Raw genomic sequence first — 18461 nt, forward strand, 5'->3', positions numbered from 1 at the left:
TTATTGTGAAATGGGAACAATTGTCTCCCATGAAGAGTTATCCTCTTGGATATAAACAAGTGTGTACATTCACGATCACCTGGCAAGTATAATGTTTTAGCTTTTATCCTTGCCTTGCCTGTAACTTTTCTATTTTTGTATCTATGTTTTCCTATTTATTTTTTTTCTCATAATCAACGTAAGGCAAGCTCATCAGAGAAAATGAGAATAGAGTACGGAAAAGGCAATAAGGGGAAAATATTCCTTAGTGCATCTCTCAGAGGTGAACACTCTTAACATTTTATTTCCTTCCAGTCTTTTGATTTTTTGCTGAATATTGTTTTATATAGTTAAGAATACACCATATGTGTAAGTTGTATCCATATAAATGGATACGAATATACATGCATGTATACTCACGGGTGCTCTCATAGTAAAACACCTTTATAAATATAACTATTCATATCGCGTATCCCCCCTCCTCATCGTTAGAAACATCGCCAACATCATTTATCGAACACTCTGTAGCAAACCGTATATAAGTAATTTACATGTTATTTTATTTCATTTTCATGAAATATTGATGTTTGTATACTGAGACAAACATAGCCAATAAATATAAAATATCGAAGAAAATGATAATATTAACCCGTAAGCCTCTGAGAGAAGCTTCAGGACTATATAAACTGATTTAACTGGCAACAAGGTGGTGGTGACACTCATAATGACCTCAGACTTTGGACAGTTAAAGCCAAGTAAGGATGTATAAGTATGTTTCTTAATAAAGATCTCTTGCCACTTATATAAGCACTTGAGAATACATTTTTTTTTTTAATTTTAAAGTGTGGAGAACAAAGCATCTCTTTGTTTTTCTGTTCCTAGGGGATGAAATCATTTAAAGATGGGTAGATGCCTCAGTGAAATGCAAAAAGGCTTCTTCCAAGAATACATAGGCACCATTCAGTGTTTGGGAGGATGTCTTAGCATCACAGTAGAGGCCTTTTGCTTATTAAAATCCACTGTTTTTCTGACCATTGACCCACTAAATGGAGCAGCTGAGAGGAATAACGCCATATTATTTCTTTAGCTTTGGGAAATCAATCTTGCGATTTCCATATTTATCAACAGAACACATTCAGAGAGCAGAACTGGAGCAAAGTTGCTGCTGACTTGACTTGGCCAGCGATCCTCAGGCACTGACTTCCACAACCATCATCCAGTCTTTCTGGGGAAGGCTTGCTGGTCTACCAGCCTCTGCTGGCGAGGCGAAGGGAGAGAGCATGCTGGAGGTGGGAGAGTCAGCCCGCACAGGGGAGGAGGGTGGGTGAGGAAGGGTGTTGCGGTGTGGAGGGGGGGGGGTCCCCGGAGAAGGGGCTCCTGGCCCTTAAGTTTCTAATCCTCCCTTCAGAGAGGCCCGCTGGCCCCCAAGGCTGTTGTTCTCCCGCGTGCGGCTTGATGGTCTGTAATCTTTTGTCAGAGTAATTGACGGTGAAGTCTGCACTTTTGCAGCTAATGATAAATAGGGCTTTTAAAGGTTGTAATTTCTTGTTTAACCGATGCCAGTTGCAAATTCTTTGTGCCGAGGAATAATTCCTCTCTGCCAAATAAAATACAGGGGAAGTCTGTGGCGTGTTTTTCAGTGCATTGTTAGTCACAGCTTGCCTGACAGAGCACTTTCTGTGCAGGAGATAAATGTGCAGGCCGTCTGGCTGCCAATTTCAGTACAGAAAGGACTTTTCTCGTGGAGAAAGCGTTTCTGTTTCCCCGGCAGACATTAAGAAGGTTTTGTGTTCCTTTTTTTTCCACTGTTCACTTTGATTCTTTCGCAAAACTCTTTCAGAGAGGTAAATGTTTGGTGCTCTGAAAGGAGGAGGATTCTTCGAGTTTTTTCAGGGTGTCTCGCTTCTTCCTCTGCTCCATTCTGGAGCTCTGGTTCGCCTACGGCTCCTCCGGATGAATGGCAAGGAGGAGCCTCCCCTCAGCCTGGAGAAAAGCGTATTATGAGCAGTGGAATCCGGGAAGAGAGTCTCAGGGAGTCTGCCCGTCGGCACAAGGCCCGAGCGGAGAAGTGACAGTGAAAGGGGCTGGAAAGTGGCAAAGAAGAGAGAAATAAGGGTTCCTGCGGCCTCAAATGGAGACAGGCTTGCTGAGATTCGAATTGGGATTACTGCCTTTAAAAATGAAACGAAGTGACACAAAAACACAATGAGAAATACTAGTTTCCCTCAGAGTACAAATGGATGTGTTTCTGGGCTTTTCCTATATATGAAACTGTATTTTATTTTCTTTTTTAATTATTGTTTTAAAAGCATGTCTAAGTATTTCTCTTTTTTTAATGTTTATTTATTATTGGAGGGGGGAGGGGCAGAGAGAGAGGGAGACAGAGGATCTGTGCTGACAGCAGAGAGCCCGATGCTGGGCTTGAACTCGAGGGAATCGTGAGATCGTGACCTGAGCCGAAGTCGGACATGTAACCAACTAAGCCACCCAGGCGCCCCAATTATAGTTTAAATGTACTAGTGGAGTTAGCAATTTAAAATATACTAATGTCGGGGCGCCTGGGTGGCCCAGTCAATTGTGCACCTCAGTCTTGATTTCAGCTCGGGTGACGTTCCCAGAGTCGTGGGATCAAGCCCTACGTCCGGCTGTGCACCGAGCGTGGAGCCTGCTTAACATTTTCTCTTCCTCTCCCTCCGCCCCCCTCCCCACTCTAAAATAAGAACAGTATATATCCCGAGATCAATTTTTGTCACATCCGATATTGTGTTTTTGGAGATTTTCCTTTTTTTATGAATCCAGTGGCTTAAAGCGAGGCTCCTCAGAGTCCGGGCAGGTTCCGTCGGTCTCACTCCGGGGGAAGGTTAGAAGGAGGACACACTTCCGGTGGGTGTAGAGCCTTCGGTGCGCTGTGTTACTGCAGGTTTCCCACCTAGGGGTGCGTGGGCTTTTCAGATATGTATCTGGACGATTTGGAACGTCCACACATTAAGAGTCACATTTCTTTGTGTCTTGAACGTGTACTTTGCGTCTTTAGTAACTTTGATACGTACGTACTTCATAGGTCGGAAGAAAGATGAGCAGGAGAGTTAAAAACAGGCCCAGGTCGGGGAGATCGTGGGAGACGGTGGACAGTGAAATATTATGGTGGCAATTTAGGAATCAGAGAAGCCTCAAGCATCCTGACCACTAAAAGTAGCCGGATGGGCGGCATTATCTGTGCTAACTTTCTGAATCTATAAAGCACGGATGTTTGTCTCATGCCCAGCCCAAGGCAAGCTCCGTGCCGTTTCCAGGATGCTGTCTGAAAGGCACACGTGTTCCTGTTGCCCACTACCCAGCCAAAAAATCCGTTCCTGACCCCCCCTGCACTGAAGAATGAAGTTGCAAGGCTCCTTGTAAGAGGCTCTCCAGCAGCTGGCTCTGCTTTCCCTCCAGCTCTCCCTTTCTCCTCTCCTCAGAGCTCCCCCATGCTCATCTGTGCGAGAGGGTCAAGATACTCCCACCTCCCAGCCCTGCCTGCATTCTTGAGACGTCTCCTTCTCTGAACCTCTAAAATGGGGACAATGACATGCCCCGACACAGCACCCTAGTGAGGAATGAATGAGGTGAAAATCCACTATTAGGAATGAGTAATACTGCTCTTTATCACTCTGCTCCATCCGCTCCAGACTTTTCCTCCCCGTCACAATGTGTATTTTTCCCTCGGAACTCAGTGCGATTACTCCCTCCTTTTCTGTGACTCTTTTCTCACGTATTAAGATACAGTTAATCCCTCCTTGGTGCCGCAGCCTTACGGTGTCTGCCTCCACTATTTTAGTTAGCTCGTTTAAAACACTTACTTGTGTATAGATCTGTTTTTCCCACTACACTGTGAGCTCCTTGTGGGGCGGCAGGGAGGCCACTCACCTTTCATACCCAGCAGCCAGTAGGTGTTCAGTAAACATATGTTACAATGAATAGAAAGAAAATACAAGGTAGGAAAACTTAATTTCAATTGCATGGTTTAAGGGCTCAAATAAGCCTTGGGCATGAACTCATTTTAATTTGTGGCCATCTGATCATTCCATCTCTACTAAGGCCAAATGCTTCGCTTGCTGGTTTCAAGAATTACCCATTTGTCAAGCTCCCCTCCCCCCGCCAACCCACGAAGTTGGCACGTGTGTGAGGTGTGTGTGAGGGAAAACCAGACCCACATTTCTGCTAACTAATGTAATGTTCATCACCAAAGGACGGAAAAGAGAACTACCCAACGTCATTGCTTAATTTCTTAGCCAGTTCCTTCGTGCCTGCGCATGCTGATGTTGGAAGACACAAATTTTGATGGGTTTTCTCGTGTTTTCCACTGTTGTGTCACATGAACATCCTCTGAAGGGTAAACACTCAACTTTTAAATTTTATTTTGACAGCACTTAAGGCAAAGACAGTATAATATGGTTCTTCCATAAATGGCAGTCGTAGAGTATTTCAAACAACTTGGGGATTCCAGAAAGCTGAGGTTGTGGCAGCTCGGTGATTTATGGTGCCGAGCGTAATGGATGGGTACTGGATCCACGCAATTATCTCGTTCCCATTGGCCTCGTGCATAATCGGATTTATGCTCCCACGATTCGGGGAGAGTTCTGCAGCTAGATGATCAGGAGGAGAATAGAACTAGCTTGCAGGTCGTAACTTCAATTCTCAATTTCTTGCCAAATCAGATGTTTAGGAGAGTTTCTCAGAACTAAACACCTCTCACAAAAATCGTATGATTGCAAACCAATCACATCAAGAAGTTGGCCTCTTTATTTCAATTTCTGGATTGACATGATACCCAACACGCTCTCTCCAATTCTTGTCTACTTCTTAAAAGTTCTTCCGCTTTTTAATAGTTTGGGAAGCACATTTCCTAACCTCCGCATTCATTCCGGACCGCGGGTTGTAGGAGAGGCAGGCAGAGGAGAGCCTTTCAGAAGTTGGGCTTCGTGCCCAAACTACCAGGCGTCAAGGAGCCTCAGCCGTGTGCCCTTGGGCAGGCTGCTCATCCTCTCTCAGCCTCTGCCTCTTCATCTGCAGCACGGGGATTGATAATAACATGACCTCTTCGGGGAGCGAAATATGAGACTATTCCATGTAACACGCTTAACAGTGGTTCCTGGCAAATGGTAAGTGCTCCAGTGATTGTTACCAAGAAACGTTTATTAAGTCCTTACTTGGGAAATCGTGTTCATCCAACATCAGATCCTAGAAAGTATGTAAAAGAGGCACAAAATATTGTCTCTGCCTTCACGGAGTTTACAGTGATACTGCCTTACTTATCCGCCTCGTGCTTTCAGAAAAGTCATCTCACTTGAACTTCACTTGCAATCCTTGAAGACATTTCAGACTTTAATGTCACCTTTTCGTAAAAACACTGGAGCGTGGGAAGGATGAGGGAGCTTGCCGACAGATAAGAAGCGACAGAGGCAAGATTGGCACCCTGGAGTTCGGCCTTCTAGTGCCATTTTCAATATACCCCAGTATCTCTGCTTAGTAGCTCTTGAGACTCAAACCCATAGAAAACAAAGAAGACAATATGACAGTGTGTAACAATGTACTAAATTGTCAGACTCAAGCACTTAGTGCAGTTAGAGTTAAGAAAAGAGAGTAATTAATGTGATCTGGAGAAGCTGAGAAAAGTAAAATAAAATTAAGATTTTCACTAAAGGTTAAAAATAATGTACCCACCTACTGACCATTTTTTTCTCCGCATGTTAGTAGATGTTGGTTTCCCCTCTATACTAAATTTAATAAATGCTTCTTTGCTTAGTTTTGCTAAACTCTATAAATTATTGGTACATTTGTTTTGTTGAAACTGCATTGTGCTCTTATACCATAAAGACGTTTGAAATATAAACGAAATAGCATATGTGAGGTGTTTTATGATCCTTGGAAGAAAGGCACCATATAAATGCAACCTCTCAACTGCACAGTTATGAACACCATTACATTGTCTCTCTCTAATGGAATTCTGTCCTCCCCAACTGCACTGAAAATAAAGTGGGGAACAGAGATTTTCCTGAGGTTCAACAACCTCTAGGCTGCGGTTAATTTTTGGCTCGAGACCACAAAAACACACTCCGAATATTCATCATACCCAAAGGTTAAGTAGGGTGCATGTGATGTAATTGATTCATTGGCCTTTGGTCACTGAGGTCATCGTACAGGACTGTATGCATGCAAACTTGTCTTCTCGGCTGTACTAGTTCTTAAAGAAACCTGAGAAGCAAGATAGACTTTGGAAAGCCAGCGATACATACATCCTCCCGTCGTTTGTTTCAAGTTCCCACATGGGATGATCTTGGAGAAACTCACCTTTGTGATAGTCTTTGTTGAAACAAATAAGAGGGTAAAACAGATTTGTGCCAACAGATGTGCACCCTGCGTATAATAGACTATCTACCAAACTTTTCTCAATCCTCAATGTTGGACCTCCTCTCCTAGTCCGGGGAATATGGTGTTTTTCTGGATGCTCTGCTTTTGGAAGAGGCATCAACTTGGAATCTAACTAACAGGCCTAGACTCTGTTGTTACTGGATCCTTTGTAACATCGTTTTTCCAGCCCTGTCAAAAAACTGCTTTCTAGAGGGACCAATAAAACTTGCCTAGTAGCTTTGTCTGGACTTTGAAACACATACTGCAAATGGTTCCAAAGGCTCACATATTCCGTGGGTCCTGGTGGGATGGTGTCACTTTGGAAACTCTCAGAGTTTCATGGAAGAGTATCCTTAAGGATTCATCTTTAATGCACACACACTCTTTTTTTTTTTTCTTGCCACTTTCCCTCCGCCGTGTCTGCGTTATGCAGCGATTTATGGCTCCGTTGATACAGCACTTGGTTGTACCAACCAGCACAGCTTGGCAATTGACTTCTCTTGGAACATCACACACTCCGCCTTGCTTTATTTAAATTTGAAACATCTGAAATATCTATTTTAAAATACCGTGTGTGTGTGTGTGTGTGTGTTTTGTTTGCAGCTGACTCCAGCTGGCACGGATATCACATGAGCCATTGTCTTGGAGCGTCTACCTAGAAACTGATATGTCAAAGTGCGTTACCAGATATAGTTGGCATGAGACTAGGTAATGATGATAGGTCTCAGCAGTTTTAGTGGGCTCTACAGAAAGCCCAAACAAGTAAGATCTCTCACAGTGCCACAGGTTTGTCCTTTTCCCTGTGGGCAATTGGATCTGCTTCTGGTTCTCGTGTTTATAGCGCTGTTATAGTTCAACCCAGGATTCTCTGAGTTGAGTCACACATACGCTCGTACAGACACCCACACGTGCCACGTATGCGTGCACAGGTACGCAGACATTTTATGAGAAATATGTTGCCCCATCCTTCAGTGTAAAATTATTTTAAAATTCAAGAACTTTGCGAAAGCAGTTTTTCATCCTTGCTGTCTTCTCAATTGTTTGAATACCTGCCGGATCTGATCATTTTCTTTAAAACTTACTTAAAAGAAAATAAACATCCATACAATGTTGAAATAACCCTGACATCTGCAAAACTCGACAGCAATGTTATTTAGGACATCAAGAACATTACACATTTGACTATAGAAATCTGTAGCTGTGGAATTCTGTAAACTCTAGTTAATCCATTGTTAAATTAGTAGATTACAAACATGGAGTAAACATATTATTATTAGATTTCTCCATTGGTCAAGTATTTGAAAAGGAATTTGTAAGTTAAAATCAGGAAGAGATATTTGAAACAATCTAGTGCAATACCCTTTTTGACAGCAATAGAAATGGAAACCCACTTGGCAAAGTTACATTCTTTTTTTTTTTTTTTAAATTTTTTTTTCAACGTTTTTAATTTATTTTTTTGGGACAGAGAGAGACAGAGCACGAACGGGGGAGGGGCAGAGAGAGAGGGAGACACAGAATCGGAAACAGGCTCCAGGCTCTGAGCCATCAGCCCAGAGCCTGACGCGGGGCTCGAACTCACGGACCGCGAGATCGTGACCTGGCTGAAGTCAGACGCTTAACCGACTGCGCCACCCAGGCGCCCCAGCAAAGTTACATTCTTAAGATTACATGGCTGGAAAAAAAAAATCACATGACTTTTTAGGGACAGAGTGAAACCCCACATTGTCTGATTTCTAATCCACCGAAGCCCCACCCCCAACCATTATGTAAAGCCTTAATGATAAAATTCTATGAAAAAACTTTTTAGAATATTGAATTGTGGAAAATGTGAGAAGGGGTATAAAACTATTGAATAAATCTGGTCTGGGGCTGTGACTAGAGATAAGCTTTGATATTAAAAAATGGGCTCTCTCCGGTCAAGAAGTTAACTATCTCATATTATTTGGTGACCACCTAACCACAGCGGCCGGCAAAGCTAGTGTCCCTTTAGCCTTGGGAAGAGCTGGGACTCAATCTAAAACTGAAGTCTTCAGGAAAGAAAATCACAAGGATCCTTCTAACCAAGGACCTTTATCCCCAAACTAACAGATCTGTAGTAAAGGAAGAAGTTTACTGATGCTACCAAAGGAGGTGTGATCACTATCCCTAAAAAAAACCTTGATAGAAATAATCAAATGAATAAGATGAAGGAGCCCAGCAAGGGTCTGCAAAACACGTCTGAAGAGCCAAAGAGGAGCATACGTCCTTGTAAATAACTCCCTCATTGGCTACATAAAAAATTGTACACGCTAAGATGTCCCCACTTTTGCCTAAACCCACTGCCATACACATACTTTCCTTTAACCAATTTATGGCAAACAGTTTGCTTATAAAATCTGATTTTCCAAAATCTCTTCTTCCACCTACCTACCAAATCAGTATATGTCCTTTACTGGGGTCCCTTGAGTTCATAAAATCTTCCAGTTTATCCTCGAGACACTTTATTTTGAATGTGCTGACTTCCCAGTAAGTTAATCACATCATTAACTCTGTGCCATTTTAATTGGAATTGCAGAGGAATGGAAGTGTAATAAGAAGAAAGCTGGCAAACGAAAGTCCTATCGATGGCTGGGGAATGGCTGTAGTGGGATTACACACTGGCCTGCCCCCGTTTGTCCTTCCTCTTGCTTCAACATATTGCTATCAAAGTCCTTTCTTGAAAGTAATTCACAAGTCTGAAAGCCCTCTAAAACTAGGGGAAATCTGGAAAAAGACTCAAGGTTGTGGAAGGAAGAGCACCTGTGTTAGCGCCAGAGGCACATTGGAAACAGATGCCAAGGAAGAGAATGTGTTCAGTGGCGACGAAGAAGCCATTGTTCTTACCTTGGGTTAGCCTCCTTTTCTGGTATCTTTTGTTTTTTTAATCAATAAAATTGGTTATTAGGTCTTTCCTCCATCCTGGCTTCTTCCTGTTATGAGTTGAGCAGTCTGAATTCTTCTTGCCAACTTTCAGATGATGGGGAGTTGGAAGTGGTGGCCATGACATGACTCACAGTGACACATAGATTACTCATAGGTTTCCACTCCAGGCGGACAGAATCACCTATTAACAAGGAGTTCTTTAGGGCTGTTCAACAACAGGGGACATGATTCAGTGGACTAAGATTATTCCGCATGGAGTTTTGAGTGTTTTGCCCAAAACTTTTTTTTTTTTTTAACTTCATGTGACCTTAGTGCATCAGCTTTCTTACTAGTTAAAACAGTCACACATCCTTGGAGAGGAAATCACCGTATAATTAAGGTTTAGGTGTGGTTGGCAGGGAGTCATGTCTCTGTATGGTAGAGAATAAAGTAGCCAGGCTTTGGCCCAAGCTCCTCTGCCAGTGAAAAGGAACAGAAAACACAGTGACTAGAAATGACTAACTAGAAGAAAATACAACCCAAAGCTAAACATATTTTTTGGCACATAGACATGACCGTGCCAGGGCATGTCCAAAATGGTCAATAATTCCATACGGGTCATCATTATCAAAGCCAAGCATTTACTGGGGGCTGCCAAGACGTAGGGGGCTCCATTCTATAGGCTTGGCTCACCCGCCTTCCAGGCTTGCCTTCTAATTTGGGGAGCTAATTACTGATGCAAAGTCTCGCACGGAGGAAGTTCGTGCAAGACCTGGATAACACACGCTCTTGGAATTTACGTGTCTTATAAAGAGTGAAGTAAACCTTCATCTCAGGAAAATTTGTGTGCTGAGACTTCACCTGAGACTCATCCCCGAAGGGGCTGTCAGGTTTGGTGGCTGAATGTGAACCGATCAGGCTGTGCCAAATAGGCATTTTCACCAAGCACGGTTAACATATTCATGCAGTCGTCCCAAGAAAAGTGCCTAAAATGTACCAGACACTAACGCCAGATGCCGGGACGCTACAGGTAACGAGTCAGAAATCGTTCCTCGCGGAGCTTGTATTCGAGTGAGGCAGTCAGCAGCAGTAATTACAGATGGTCAGAAGGGTTGTCGTAAAGCAGATGGTTCAGATGCTGGACAGAGAATAATGATAGGAAGGCTGCTTTTGGTTGGTGATCAGAGAAGGTCCTTGTGAATTGCTGACAGGTAAACTGAGGCTTGGAGAAGGAAGGAGCCATCGACGTATAGAGTCAGTGGATCCAGGTAAGCTTGTGGAGTTAGGCAGAATCAAGGTGAAAGAAGAATGTAAATGAAAGACGAGGAAAATGTCACCACTGTCTGCAGCACAACTAGAGTAGGGTGATGGAGTGACATGTCACAATGTGGCTGAGAGAGTGATGCTGGACTTTCATAGGGCAGAGAAAACCTCTACAGACTGTCTTTGGACCTACCACTCATGCTGCTGTCTCTGCCCTCCTCCCTTGCCTATCATTGGCTCTGCTGGCTGCCACCCCTCCTGGAATATCTCTTGGTTACTGTCACTTTACTTTTCAAGTACTTGTGACTTCTTTCCCCAAACCAGGGATGAAGTTCTTGAAAGGGTTTGTCGACATTTCTCAGAGCACCTATTTGCCTGGCACTTAGCACATGCTCAGTAAATATTTGTTCAAATGAATGAACTGGGTGCTAGTGAAAACCTGTGAAGGTCAAGATTGAGTGTGACCATTGTTAGTGATGTCACTTTTGGGATTAGCCTAAATAACACTGTTGATATAGACAGTGTTCTCAGCAAGGCCATGGTTAGCTAAGCCGTGGTTAGGAGGTCAAGGCCGGTACAAGAAAGAAAAGAAATAGCAGTTATTCTCATTTCTGTTTGGCAAATTTAAAGATTAGAATAGCTGTCTCTTTAGGAACCTCTCAGATTTCCTCTTTCTCTAGACTGTGCTTAAAGGTGACCGGATTTTATTTATTTATTTATTTATTAGAGAGACAGAGTGTGCAAGTGGGAGAGGTGTAGAGGGAGAAGGAGAGAGAGAATCTTAAGCAGGCTCTATGCCCAGCACAGAGCCTGACGTGGGGCTCAACTCGGGGCTCAATTCCACGACCCTGGGATCATGACCTGAGGCAAAATCAAGAGTCAGCTGGTTAACTGACTGAAGGAGTCAGACTGTTAACTGAGCCACCAGGCACTTTCTGACCCCCTGCTTTTTAAAATTTCTTTTAAAATAGTCACATTGATTCCAGCTTGGAGACTGACCTCTGCAGTATGCTCTGGATATAGAGGAACAGGTCAATCACCTGGGCTTTCTCCAGGCACGGGTAATTACAGTATAGTCTTCTTCCAATATAACACCTAGCCAAGGATGTTCCAGAACAAAGACAAAACGAAACAAGGCAAAACAAAAATGTGACAACAATAACAACAAAGGACAAGATTCAGACATTGCCTTAAATAAGCAATTATTCATACTTTTCTATCGGGCAAGATATGGAAAATATAAAACAATTGTAGAAACCCACAACGTTGGAATTGAAAGAGATCTTAGTCACCTACTCCAACCTGTAACTTTGCCCGTAAGTCCGCCGAGGCTTTACATCACAGATTTGGCCAGGAATGCTGCTGGGGTAGAATGTGAGCCTCCTGATTGCCACTCCAAAGCCCTCTCCACAATTGCTCCATAGTAGCATTTAAAACAAAATAGAAGGGGCACCTGGGTGGCTCAGTTGGTTGGGCATCGACTCTTTGATTTTGGCTCAGGTCATGACCTCACGGTTCATGAGTTCGAGCCCCAGGATGGGCTCTGTGCTGAGCACTGAGCGTGGAGCTTGCTTACAACTCTCTCTCTCTCTTTCTCTCCCCCTCTGCCCCTCCCTGGCTCAGGCGTGCACTCTCACTCTCTCTCTCTCTGTCTCTGTCTCTCTCTCAAAATAAATAAACATTTGAAAAAAAAAGAATTCTCATCTTTAAAAAATAAAAAAAAATAGAAGGAAATGTGCATGCCTAATCATTACAGTTTTAAAAACATGTATTGTTTATATCTCAACACGACCCATTTGACAGATGAGAAATTTGAAATGCAGCGATGTTATGGTGTGGCATATTCCTCCAAAAAACATTCAGCTTTATATCACTGTGTGGTTTTTCTTATTCTTGAAGGACAATTTTTTATTTCCTTTCATTTAAACATTATTTAAAAATACCAATCCTCTTATGTTGACCATTTTAATATGTTTCGGTCTTCATCTTAGTCTGATGTCAAAGACTGGGGCAACACCTGAGAGGGGCTTTTATTTTCTCTCCGGCCTCCCTCTTCTACTCTATGTGGTGTTGTTACAGAATTACCTTGGCCCCGTCTTTTATTGCAATGAAACGTGAATTCTCTGTCCCCCATGGCTTTCTCTCTTGTGGGCTTGTTGTCCTACAGTTAAAACTTGAGGTGAAAAATAGAGAGAGAGAGAGAGAGAGAGAGAGAACCCTTGAGATGACAAAGTTAAGGAAGCACGAGTCGCGCCCCTGCTCTCAAGTATTTAAATGCCTCATAATTGCCTCATAATTGTCTTTTTCTCCAACTAAAAGAGTTGTTCCATCGCTACTGTCCTTCCAAGAGCTGAGCTTCCTCATTAATGAGGTACATCTCCTTCATTCCTCCTGCTTTTAGTTGTGCTTTTTTAAAGCTGTTTTTTTTAACCAGCTTTTTCTTTAAAACCATTAAAATTTATTGCCAAAAAAAAATGAATCATCCAAAAAAAAAAAAAAAAAACCAATACACGGTGGTTACCTCCCATGAAGGCACCAATTTCTACTGCTCATGTCAAGATTGATGTTGTGTCATTTACAAGATGACAACAGTCTCACTACAAAGGAAAAAATGGCACCAGAAGAAGGCAGGAGCCTATGGCTCATCTAGAGCTGTGTTTGTAATCCTGCTCGGAACATCAGCACTTCCAAGGGGACCACACACCTGGAATACTGCAAGTTTAGAAAGCTTTTAAAATCTCAGTCAGAGCTCGCTCTTTTCCCAGAACTTTGCCTTTCTTGGTTTTCTTTTCATCCCTTTGGCATTTACCAAAGTGCTCAGACATTTAGAAAAAAAAAAAAAGTCACTGAATAAATATTGAGTAATATGACCCAAGTTTTGTGTTTTTAGACATGTGGCAACCAAATTAGTCAACCCAAGGCAAACAGGCTGGGAAATCATTGAATTTTCATAGCCTGGCTTTAGCCCTTGGCCTTCTTCCTTTTTCCTGTCTGTCTGTCTCTTTTTTAAAATTCATTTCTGGGATTACTTGTTCAAGGTACCGATGGCTTCCCTGTCTTTGAGTGGAGAGTCAGCCTGCTTTCTGAATGTTTCCTCAACATTTGAAGTGAGAAAGGAAAAATGTCTTGTTAGAAAGCCAGGATTGACTAATGACAGAACATGTCCCGAATGAGGCTTTTTGGACAAATGTCTGTGCATGACTTCTATGGTACAATTTTTGGTCAACCACCATGTCTCAGATCTTGATTTTTTAAGGCTTTTGCTCATTTTTCAAGCTCCCTAGGTCTCAGTCCTGCCCTCCTTCAAACGAACGAAGCCCTCTCACACATGTGAATGGTTTTCTCGCTTTCTCCACTGTTAGGCTACGATAGAAAGCTTGCCGATTAAATACCAACAAACAGTGAACAGAAGGAAAAAAAGAAACAACAGCAGGGGTTTTGAGCAGCCTGTCTCTGAGGGGTAACGAAGTAGCTATATAATCCACCACTTCCCAAATGCCTACTATGTGCCAGACTTTATGCCTACTGTGTGGTCATTACATTTCCAAATGACCCTGGGAGGTAGGTGGTCTTCCGTTTTATTGTTTTGGAAACTGAGTCTCAGAGAAGGGAGGGGTCTTACCCAAGGCCACACAGCCAGGAAGTAGCAGGGCCTGTGGGAGAGCACGGGTCATCTTGATTCCGAAGCCAGTTCAACTTCTGCTCCCTGTCACTGTGCCCACCTGCCAGTGGCAGTTTAGTTGGGTCTGATGGAAACATTCTTATTTTTCAGTGGGTTTTTTTTTTGACATCTAAAAATGAATTGAAAATAAGTGTATACGTGATTCGTCCACAGAGACATTGGGAGTAGGTTACATATCTGAAGCCAGAATTTTATTTTTCATCAAAGAGAAGGTAACTTGTTCAGCAGCTGAACTCCTGTAATAATAATTCCAGTATAGGATATTTTACACCTGATTACTAATTTGTATTTATTGAGTATTGATAAGAGCTTCATTTGAGTACAAACATAAACTTTGCACTCTGAGGTTACTAAATCGGACTCAGGAGTCGTTATGTAAGAGACGAATCACGAGGTTCTACTCCCGAAACCAAGATGACCCAGTATGTTAACGAACTCGAATTTGAACAAAAAAGAAATACGTGAATAAATAAAATAAACTCAGAGCCACGTGGAAAATGCCAGCAGGGGGAAATTATGCACCTCGTCCCAAAAGAAAGCTAGGGTTCCAGTATGGGACTGCATGAGGAGGCTGGCTTTATATCGGGTCTCATTGGGGTTCCGGTCAGGAATCTTTTCAGAAAAGTGTCTTAAGAGAGGTAAAGTAGATAAGATGATTGAGAATTATGAGAAAAGTATTGTATTCTCCAAAGGACAGATGGCCCCAAAATTACATTTAACGTGTTTTCATGCTCATTTCTAGGGTTTAGGACTGATACTTGACTGAAAAGAAAGAGTGGCACTTGCCAAGTTGACAGGAAAGAAAAAAACTCTACACATCAAGGACCGTCACGCGACGTTCAGGGTCTGGCAGCTGCACCCTAAGGTGGAAATAGCTTGCACGTTGGACACTTGCGTTGGCAGAGACCCGGGCACTCTTGACAGTTGCTGGGGTTCAGGGATGGAAGGTACCAGGTCTACTCTTGAGAAGGTGTAGATGTGCTGCTAAATTTGGCTTTGGTCGTTGTGACGCACTGAGCTCACACTGCAACAGCCATCCCCGTTAAGTGACCCATGTGCCATCTATCGGGGTGCGTATTAAAAGGATGCTGTCTCAATTGCAATTGCAGCTTAGTGTAACCAAAGAAACTCAAACGAATACCACGGCTGTATCTTGCTGCTTTTCATAGGCCTTGCAATAAAAGCTAAACGGTTTTTAGTGGCTTTTGCAATTATACTTCCCTTCAATTCTCCAAAGGTTGCCGGGCCCGAACCACACAAATCCCATTAAAGTAAGTAGTTGTTGTGCAATGGAAGTTCCTTTGAAAACATTCTTCCAGGCCCATAAAATGATCAGCGGGCTGCTCTTTAGATCCGCTTGCCTGCCATGTTTTCAACCCAAAGGAAGAAGACACGCTTTGATGTGGTGGTTGGTTTCTGCTACTGAAGCTGGCGTTTTATCTTCTTGCATCAGATTTCTTTCCAAATTGATGTGACTCAGGCGTACGAAACACATTTTTCTTCAGATTTTATTCCTAAAATATGTTTTTGCTCTACCTTTAAATTACATTTGGCTGACCTATTTGGAATCTCCGAGGCATCTCCCACCAGATGCGGGGCAGAAAGAGGGCCGAGGTCTTTGGGAGTTAATGAAGCCTGCGTGGTGCGTGCGGCGCCCTAGTGAGGGGGGGGTCACGGCGTGCCGCCTGGCCCTTCTGCTTGAGGATGGCCCTCCTCACGCCTCAAGCTGTCTTCTCCACCCTCTCTCCAGGGAGCCTCCGGCAGCCATAAGTGGAGTCCACTGTGAATTTCAGCCCAGAACCAAGGACGGAGCTGGTGTTCCCTTTAACTACTGGTTGAATGTACAAGGGACGTCCCGCCTAGGACTTAGGGGCTCTCTTTTCTGGAGTGTTCTAACATCCTGATCCATTGCAGACACCTTTAGTACCTCTTTCTTGCCTGTGCTTCCGCTTGTGGAAACCATTCATTTATCTCGGAGCTGCTTTTCTAGTAAGGAATAAAAATGAAGGACTAACTCCTGCACTTACAAAGGAATCGGAAGCACGCAGATTTTTCCCAGGTCTAGATCTGATGACGACTGACCTATCTGAAAAAGAAACGGTAAATGTTTTCTTTCCTCCACCGGTAAGGTGATCCAGAAACAAAAGAGACTGTTAACCTAACCTAACCTAACCTAAATGGTTACTATTTGCTAGCCTATTTGCTATGGGCTGTTAAAAAAAATAATTGGAATTCAGAAATCATTCAGCCGTTTAAAACCAGATGAATCACCAAAGCTCTGATTTTCTGAGACTGCTTCTATGCTACAATTACTACCCGACTCTTACGTTTTTATTGTCATGCCATTTATCAAGGGACCCTATACCTTTTCTACAGGAATATATGAGTGCCTCGAAGTGACAAAACATTTACACAGAAAGGATGAAACCATAATTTTTTAAAAAAATATTTGGTCAGGGGAGCCTGGATGGCTCAGTTGGTTGAGTGTCTGATTCTTGATTTTGGCTCAGCACATGATCCCAGGGTCGTGGGATTGAGCCCTGAGTCCGGCTCACCCCTGAACGTGGAGCCTGCTTAAGATTCTCTCTCTCTCTCTCTCTCTCTCTCTCTCTCTCTCTCTCTCTCTTTGCCCCCCTCCCCCCTCTAAAACAAACTATTTGGTAGTATACTAAAATATATGTGGGGATTAAGAGAATGGAGAGATCAATATGGATAGAAGTTATCAGCAAAGTCTTAGAGGAGGTAACATTTGGGATGTGCCACAGGAAGCAGAGATGTTGAACTGTGTCCCAGAACGAAAGGAAGAGAAGGGCTAATATGGATGTGGAGAGAAGATGGAAGACGGAGTTTCCTACTGTGCAAAAATCCCCCTGCACATGTTTAATTGATGAGGCAGGGACTTATAGAAGCCATTGAAAAAGAAAATTCAAGAACATCTGGATCAAAGTAGCTATTCTAGATGAGACTGTTTACATTTTTAAATGTTCTGATAGGAATGACAACATGTGATACACATGCAGCCCCTATCTTAGACCCTCTTTATGTAGCTCATATGGAAAAACCTGTGTTCCCCAGAAAATTTTCCCAGAATAGGGGTTTTTATTTATATCTCTGATGCTTCATACAACATGACTATTGTCATTTGTACTTGAGACTGGAGTGGAATTAGGAGTCCTGGCTTCTAGCTCTGGCTCAGTCACAGCTGGTAGTGTAATTTGGGGTAAGTCACTTCATCCTTCAAGCCTTCGTTTACCTCATCTATACAATAAGGGGGTTGAATTAGGCAATTTCTCTGGCTTCACTTGGTGCCAATGTTTTATGACTCGTGAGTCCAAGTTTTTTATTAGAAATCGTGGCAGTAACTGTATACTTGCAATTTACTAGTCATCCACAGCATACGTAAAAATACAGAATCCTTCATAAAATCCATAAACACCTTGGAATAGAAATATTGATTTTGAGACGAATCCGTCCGTGTCCTCTGTGGTTATTCTGCAGCTTGGTGATTCCTACCCACTTCAGAATTTCAAAACAGGATATGCTTCCCGAAGTCCGATCGGACATCAGTATCCTTGGGCAGCAAGGGTATCAAAATCAACTTTCGAAGCAACTGGTTTTACAAGAAAGATGATTTACCTGCAGTGATAAAAATACACTGCATTCTCTCCCCTCTACTTAACCGGAGTCCAGAATCTGGTAAAAGAGCTTATCACAGGCCCTTCAGATGCCCCACATTTGTGAACTTCTGCAATGTTTACGTTTCCTCTTGTGCTGCCCGGGAGACCGTGTTGGGTCCTGTCTTCGGTGTTCTTGGAGGAAAACAGGGAGCGCACAGCTTGTGGATAGTGAGCAAAGACAGACGAGCCAAGGACTGCCGCTCAAGCTGTCTCTGTTGCCCACTCAGTGTCTCTTTCCATTATCCTTGCACTTTGAAGGACGTTTGCCAGATCCAGAGTCCGTGGACCCCTGTTATTTGTGTGTCTTTTCTCACCTTGACGTGATCTGGACTGGTGTTTTCATTTGTTAAAAACAACAAGAACATTCACTGGGAAACTTTTGCTGGAATTGTTTCAGGCCATCATAGCTATTTATTCTGTGTCACAAACTATAATTCTCCACTTCCCTTACTCCCACGTCGGGGGAGCTGGTGGTTTATGGTGGACAGTCGGTAGAATTTGAGTGAACAGTGGACGATTTCAAAGAACTACCAAGAGATTATGTAGCAGGTTGTAGTACTAAGAACAAAACGCAAAATACCCTTGTTCTT

At 43.0% G+C, this 18461-nt stretch overlaps 1 protein-coding gene across 4 annotated transcripts in view; it reads left to right on the top strand.

Annotated features, from left to right (window-relative positions):
* PRRX1 (paired related homeobox 1) overlaps positions 1–18461 on the top strand; it is an 86763-nt gene that overhangs the window by 44220 nt on the left and 24082 nt on the right. The window lies entirely within an intron of this gene.

Source organism: Lynx canadensis, chromosome F1, assembly GCF_007474595.2.
Source record: "Lynx canadensis isolate LIC74 chromosome F1, mLynCan4.pri.v2, whole genome shotgun sequence".
Lineage (NCBI taxonomy): Eukaryota > Metazoa > Chordata > Mammalia > Carnivora > Felidae > Lynx > Lynx canadensis.